This window comes from Nomascus leucogenys, unplaced genomic scaffold (genome assembly GCF_006542625.1).
Source record: "Nomascus leucogenys isolate Asia unplaced genomic scaffold, Asia_NLE_v1 000959F_65900_qpd_obj, whole genome shotgun sequence".
NCBI lineage: Eukaryota > Metazoa > Chordata > Mammalia > Primates > Hylobatidae > Nomascus > Nomascus leucogenys.
In genome coordinates this window covers 16,363-24,009 of record NW_022096565.1, presented here as the reverse complement: position 1 = coordinate 24,009, position 7,647 = coordinate 16,363, and the positions used below count along the sequence as shown (strand labels likewise).

The 7,647-nt window shown below is 51.5% G+C and overlaps 1 long non-coding RNA gene across 1 annotated transcript; it reads right to left on the bottom strand.

Moving 5' to 3' along the window:
* Window positions 1-5,840: 5,840 nt before the first annotated feature.
* LOC115833989 lies at window positions 5,841-7,647 on the bottom strand. Its single transcript, XR_004029152.1, has 2 exons — window positions 7,184-7,647; window positions 5,841-6,271 (listed from the first exon to the last, which is right to left on the bottom strand). It is a non-coding gene; the product is annotated as an uncharacterized LOC115833989 (long non-coding RNA).

The window sequence follows — 7,647 nt, the reverse complement described above, 5'->3', positions numbered from 1 at the left end:
TTTGTTGCAGCGCAGCTTTGGCGTGGTATTTACGTGTGTATTAGAGCGTTAGAGAGTTGGGTAAGGGAGAGAGAGAGCAGAGTAGGCGCCCTGGGTTTCTATCTTGGTCATGGAGATTCTAATCCAATTGCAGTCACTACCCTTCAATTGCTGTGTGTCCGTGGGTCACCCGCTCTACCCTTCAATTGCTGTGTCCGTGGTCCCGCTCCCCCTGTGTGTCCGTGGGTCACCCGCTCTACCCTTCAATTGCTGTGTGTCCGTGGGTCACCCGCTCTACCCTTCAATTGCTGTGTGTCCGTGGGTCACCCGCTCTACCCTTCAATTGCTGTGAGTCCGTGGTCCCCGCTCTACCCTTCAATTGCTGTGAGTCCGTAGGTCACCCGCTCTACCCTTCAATTGCTGTGAGTCCGTAGGTCACCCGCTCTACCCTTCAATTGCTGTGAGTCCGTAGGTCACCGCTCTACCTTCAATTGCTGTGAGTCCGTGGGTCACCCGCTCTACCCTTCAATTGCTGTGTGTCCGTGGGTCACCCGCTCTACCCTTCAATTGCGTGAGTCCGTGGGTCACCCGCTCTACCCTTCAATTGCCGTGAGTCCGTGGGTCACCCGCTCTACCCTTCAATTGCCGTGAGTCCGTGGGTCACCCGCTCTACCCTTCAATTGCCGTGAGTCCGTGGGTCACCCGCTCTACCCTTCAATTGCTGTGTGTCCGTGGGTCACCCGCTCTACCCTTCAATTGCTGTGAGTCCGTGGGTCACCCGCTCTACCCTTCAATTGCTGTGAGTCCGTGGGTCACCCGCTCTACCCTTCAATTGCTGTGAGTCGTGGGTCACCCGCTCTACCCTTCAATTGCTGTGAGTCCGTGGGTCACCCGCTCTACCCTTCAATTGCTGTGTGTCCGTGGGTCACCCGCTCTACCCTTCAATTGCTGTGAGTCCGTGGGTCACCCGCTCTACCCTTCGATTGCTGTGAGTCCGTGGGTCACCCGCTCTACCCTTCGATTGCTGTGAGTCCGTGGGTCACCCGCTCTACCCTTCATTGCTGTGAGTCCGTGGGTCACCCGCTCTACCCTTCAATTGCTGTGTGTCCGTGGGTCACCCGCTCTACCCTTCAATTGCTGTGAGTCCGTGGGTCACCCGCTCTACCCTTCAATTGCTGTGTGTCCGTGGGTCACCCACTCGACCTCTCAGAGCCTGTGTCCTCACTGCTAAGTGAGTGTTAGACTTGATGTTCTCTAAGGTCTTTTCAGCTCTAACATAAAATCCCTCTCCCATTGCGAATGTACATTCCCTCCTTCAAACTTCACACCCAGATTCAATTCTACCCTTCGAATTTTTATTTATTTATTTATTTATTTATTTATTTATTTATTTATTTTTGAGATGGAGTCTCGCTCCGTTGCCCAGGCTGGAGTGCAATGGCGCGAACTCGGCTCACTGCAACCTCTGCCTCCCAGGTTCAAGTGGTTCTCAAGCCTCAGCCTCCCGAGTAGCTGGGACTACAGGTGCCCGCCACCACATCCAGCTAATTTTTGTATTTTTCGTAGAGATGAGGTTTCACCATGTTGGCCAGGTGGGTCTCAAACTCCTGACCTCAGGTGATCCGCCCATCTCAGCCTCCCAAAGTGCTGGGATTACAGGCATGAGCCACTGCACCCGACCTAAATTTATTCTTTCATAATCGTTTCCTCCGCGTCCCAGTAACACAGAAGTGCTGTTGGTGAGACCATAGAAGCTGTGCTTATCTCGTAGGTGCCCTGCGCTCCCCTGCGAGTGTTCCTCTGGGTCTAACCACCCGGTCACCTTCTTTGGGTCTGCTAATAGTGAGGTGTCTTGGACAACTACAGCGAATGTTCCAGGAACATGCCTTTTTTCTATGGACAAGCCCGTCTCTGCAGAAGTTACAGATTAGCATCCTTGCTGAGGGTGACTTGTATCTGTGGCTTCACCTGCTTCCCTGAATTCCTGACATACTGCCTGCCTTGTCTTCTAGACATGGAATTTCCTTGAGTTTTAACCCACAGATCTGTCTTCGCTGTGGCTTTTTGTGTGTTTTGGCTTTTTGGCCCTTCTAGACCCAACTTCCCACTCTGCTACTGTGATGAATAATCCCCTAAGGGCTGCTGTGATTACACCTATGGGGAACGAGGGAGCAATGCTGCGTGGAACTGGGGAGCAATGCTGCGTGGAACCGGGGAGCAATGCTGCTTGGAACTGGGGAGCAATGCGGAGTTCTTGAGTAAGGGAGTGACATGATGAAATGGATGTTTTAGGAAGATTAACAGGGAATTAACAAGGAGGTACAGGGACTGAAGTCAGCAAGGTCATCTACACAATGTTTGTTGTAATAATGCCATTCAAGGGTGTGAATATCATCGCATTATCTTGTGTAATTCTTACAGTCTCCGGTGAGGGATCATTTCTTAGACGCAGAGGCTGGCTAATGGAAGGATTTGATGCCACTCACATGGAAGTCACCTCATGGTTAGGTGTCTGGGATCCCAAAGGTACTTGATCACTGTTTGAAAAACGAACGTGGGGAAGCTGGGACTTGGATACAGTTTCTTTCTACATGGAATAAAGTGGTAGCTGAGGAAGTGAGTCGAGAGAGGAGGCAGGAGGATGGACCTCTGAGGTATCTGGGGCTGAAGTAGGCATGTTAGGTGCTGAAGGAGGAGATGGGTAAAGGAGGCTGCCAAGAACCTGAGTCTGCTTTCTGGGCAAATGAGAGAGCCAGGGGAGAAGGGAAGGAGAGCTGGAATTGAGAGTTTGGGTTCTGTTTCTACCCCCAAGATGGAACAAAAGTCTGGGTGTCCACTCAACATCAGTGCTCAGGCAGGCAGCCGCAGATGCAGGGAGCTCAGTACCTGGGGGCCTCATTGGCTCAGCTGTGGGAGGGGAGGCGGGGAGTGGCAGTGGGTGGAAATGATCTTACCAAGCTGGGAGAGGGTAGCCAAAAAAGGAGCAGGTGTGGGCTTGCCTGGGAGGCTCACCATTTTAGCAGAAGGAGGAAGAACAGTTAGCTAAAGACTGTGCAGTGTCTGCACTGCAAATGGGGAGATTTGCAGAAGGCAGAAGAAAGGTGCAAGAGTGACACAGTACCTCCCCATTTAAAGGCAAGCCTTGACTGCAACATTTTCCACGCTTAGTATGGTGGGTTCCAGGGGAGGCCAGATTTCAGGGAGTTAAAGAAGGAGTAGGTGAAGAATCAAAGGAGCCCATCCTTCATATTAGTCTCGACTCCTCCACTAGAAGTTTGTTGATTTAATTTATTTATTTTTGAGACAAGGTCTCTCTCTGTTGCCCAGGGCCGGAGTGCAGTGGCGTGATGGTACCCCACTGCAGCCTCGAACTGCTGGCCTCAAGCAATCCTCCCACCTCAGCCTCCTGAGTAGCTGAGATGACAGGTGCACACCACCACAACTGACTAATTTTTAAATTTTTTGTAGGTAGGGAGTCTTGCCATGTTGCCCAGGCTGGTCTTGAGCTCATGGCCTCAAGCAATCCTCCCACCTGGGCCTCCCAAAGTACTGGGATTACAGGTATAAACCACTGTGCCTAGCCTCTTTTTTAAAAATTAATTTTTTTTTTGGCCAGGCGCAGTGGCCACGCCCGTAATCCCAGCACTTTGGGAGCTGAGGCGGGCAGATCACTTGAGCTTAGGAGTTCGAGACCAGCCTGGCCAACATGGTGAAACCCTGTCTCTACTAAAATACAAGTATTAGCCAGGCGTGGTGGCAGGCACCTGTAATTCCAGCTACTGGGGAGGCTGAGGCAGGAGAATCGCTTGAACCCGAGAGTCAGAGGTTGCAGTGAGCCGAGATCATGCCATGCACTCCAGCGTGGGTGACAGAACGAGACACTGTCTCAAAAAAGTTAATTTTTTTGGAGACAGGGTGTCTCTCTGTCACCCAGGCTGGAGTGCAGATCATACTCACTGCAGCCTTGAACTCCTACGCTCAACTGATCCTGCTGCTTCTGCCTCCCAAGCGCTGGGATTCCAGGTGTGAGCCACCGCGCCACACTAGAAATTCCTTGATGGTGTGTATGGGGCCACATCTGGCATGACTGTGCCTGACACTGCCTGAACACTGATCAGGAGTAACCGAACTCACTGGTCCGTTTCTTGGTTACCAACCACAACTCTAGGTGTCCACCAGGGGGCACTGGAGCCCAGGGCTCCATGAGGCTCTGTTTCAGAAGAGCCCATGATGACCTCAGGGTTTGTCATCTCTGGGCTCGTTTGGCTCTTGCTGTGGTTGGGCAGAGGGGGCAGGTGTGTGAGAGCAGCTGGCAGTGGCTCCTCCCAATGGCCTAGTAAGGTCTTGAAAACTGAATTGCTCGGGGGCACGTGAGCACAGCCCCCTTGGCAGCTCCAGGGACCTCCGACTTGGGCAATAGGGTGAAGGCACAGTCTGTTCTCGGTCCTGGAAGGATGTGGCCGGCGTTAGCAGATACACACCATGCCTAAGAATTCCTTCAGAAATCCGTCTCTTCACCTCCACCAGGAGGCAAGTGATGCCCTCCTGACTCAGAAATGGTGGCCCTTTGTCAAGTCAGATGGTCCTGATCCCAGCCCTCCCTTCCGTGGGCCTTAGCCCGGGCCTCCTTCTAGGCAGTGAGGGTGTGCTTGGGAACAGACTGGCTCCTCCTCCCCGCCGGAGTTTGCCTTCAGCCAAGCACCTCCCATGTCTGGTAGCCAGTTGGAATCACTTAAGGAGCTTTTAAAAACTAAGATGCTGGCCGGGAGCAGTGGCTCACGCCTGTAATCCCAGCACTTTGGGACGCCAGGGCGGGTGGCTCACCTGAGGTCAGGAGTTCAAGACCAGCCTGACCAACATGGTGAAACCCTGTCTCTATTCAAAATATAAAAATTAGCCGGGTGTGATGTGATGGCGCGTGCCTGTAATCCCAGCTACTCGGTAGGCTGAGACAGAAGAATTGCTTGAACCTGAGAGACAGAGGTTGCAGTGAGCCAAGATCGCACCACTGTACTCCAGCCTGGGTGACAGAGACAAACAAACAAAAAAACTAAGATGCTAAGGCTGGGCGGGGTGGCTTATGCCTGTAATCCCAGCACTTTGAGAAGGCTGAGGCAGGAGAATAGCTTGAGCCCAAGACTTTGAGACCAGCCTGGGCAACATCTTGAGACCCTGTCTCTACCAAAAAACAAAAACAAAACAATAAAATGAAGATGCCAACCCCCATCCAAGAGATTCCAATTTAAGTGTTCTAGAGTGGTGCTTGGGCATCAGCACTTTTTTTTTTTTTTTTTTTTTTTTTTGAGACGGAGTCTTGCCCTGTCATCCTGGCTGGAGTGCAATGGAGCGATCTTGGCTCACTGCAAGCTCTGCCTCCCAGGTTCAAGTGATTCTCTTGCCTCAGCCTCCCGAGTAGCTGGGATTACAGGTGCCTGCCACCATGCCCAGCTAATTTTTGTATTTTTAGTAGAGACGGGGTTTCACTGTGTTGGCCAGGCTGGTCTCGAACTCCTGACCTCGTGATCTGCCCGCCTCGGCCTCCCGAAGTGCTGGGATTACAAGCGTGAGACACTGCACCTGGCCTGGCATCAGCATTTTTAAAGCTTTCCGTGTGATTCTTGCGTGCAGCTGTATTGAGACTGTCTGCATCTAAGACCTTGATAGTCAGAGTGTGGTCCATGGGAAGCTTGACGGAAATGCTGGATCTCAGCGCCCTCCTCCCAGTTTGCTGAATCAGAATTTACAGTTCACCAAGATGCCCCGGTGATTCAGCCGCACACAGTTCCAGAAGCCCTGAGCTAGTTCGTACAGGGTTCTTTACCCATGCTCATGTCCCTGGCCTGAATCACAGCGTGTTTGACTTGCTCAAGTTGTAGCCGTGGCTCTCAATGTTTTGACTGTGACCTACAGAAAGAAATGGACTTTACAACGATGAAACAAGAACGCCACAGAAACAATGCCTTCACCACCTGGGGTGCACTCTGCACTCTCATCCATTCAGCAGGTAGTTTTGGCACCTGCTTTGTGCCAGGCCTCTTTCTAGCTGCCTGTGTCTAGAAGAAAGCCCTGGTTGTTGGGAGGTTTCTATTCTAGGAGGAGGGCAAGGGGGTCAGAAAGTTAAAAGTAAACCATGTATATAAAGGGCGTGCTAAAAGATATTTATTAAAATCTTTTTTAAAATTACATATTTAGGGTGGGGTTCTTGGGTGCCGATTATGTTCCGTTTCTTGATCTGGGTGCTGGGTGTATTACCTGCAAGAATGCAAGCTTTCGGCACTTCTCTGGAGGTATGCTGTATGTCAATAAAAAGTTCAAAAATTACATTCTGATATTTTCTTTCTTTCTTTCTTTTTTTTTTTGGACAGACAGAGTCTTGCTCTGTTGCCCAGTCTGGAGTGCAGTGGCGTGATCTCAGCTCCCTGCAACCTCTGCCTCTCAGGTTCAAGCGATTGTCCTGTCTCAGCCTCCCGAGTAGCTGGGATTACAGGCGTGCACCACCATGCCCGGCTAATTTTGTATTTTTAGTAAAGACGGGGTTTCACCATGTTGGTCAGGCTGGTCTCTAACTCTTGACCTCAGGTGATCCACCTGCCTCGGCCTCCCAAAGTGCTGGGATTACAGGTGTGAGCCACCGCGCCCGGCCAAACATTCTCATATTTTCTATTCTATTATTATCCTCTTTCATAAAACAAAAAAATAGTCATTCAAAATCAACCATATTCAGTTTACCTCCCTCTAAAAGGTTGCAACAGTAGTTTTAAAAACTGCTTTATTTAAAAACAAGGTGTACGCAGTGGCTCACGCCTGTAATCCTAGCACTTTGGGAGGCTGAGATGAGTGGATTGCTTGAGGCCCGGAGTTCAAAACCAGCCTGGCTAACATGACGAAACCCTGTCTCTACTAAAAATACAAAAAATTAGCTGGGCGTGGTGGCGGGTGTCTGTAATCCCAACTATTAGGGAGGCAAAGGCAGGAGAATCGCTTGAACCCGGGAGGCAGAGGTTGCAGTGAGCTGAGATTGCACCACTGCACTCCAGCCTGGGCAACGAGCACGAAACTCCATCTCAAAAAGATAAAAAAATAAAAACAAACTAGAAGCCCAATCCCTCAGCAGCACCCACCCACTCTTGGCTTAGCAGCTGCCTGCAGGTGTGAGCCAGGTGGCCCATTCCCCAGCAATGGCCTTCCTTGCCCTCTTGCTTACCTCACAGTGCAAAACAGCTCATGACGGAGACTCTTAAGGGCACCACCCAGAGCCTCCCTCTGGCAGCCTGGCCCACCTCCGCTCCCAGCTAGACCCGACAAGCCCTTCTCCTTGCCGAGTCATTCTGCTGTGGGCAGCTCTCCTAAAGTTCCAGACGTAGGAGGAGACTGGCTCAGGCACGTTAATTGGAGGGTTGGGTTATCCCTGCGGCCACCTCCCAAGTCTCCTGAGACTCACTGTTTTTAGTCTGGGGCTCCTTCCTCATGTCAGCTCTCTGGTGGCAGAGCAGTCTCCCTCGGTGTCTCTCTGGCCACCACGATCAGTGTCACGGACACATCCCAGCATAGCCCCAGTTCTCAACCCCATGGTGGGGACCGTCCAGGAGTTGGTGAGGAACAGGGTAGGAGGGAGGAAGGGAGCAGCAGACCTCACTCTTTCCTTTGAACCTAAAGCTCCAGATAACC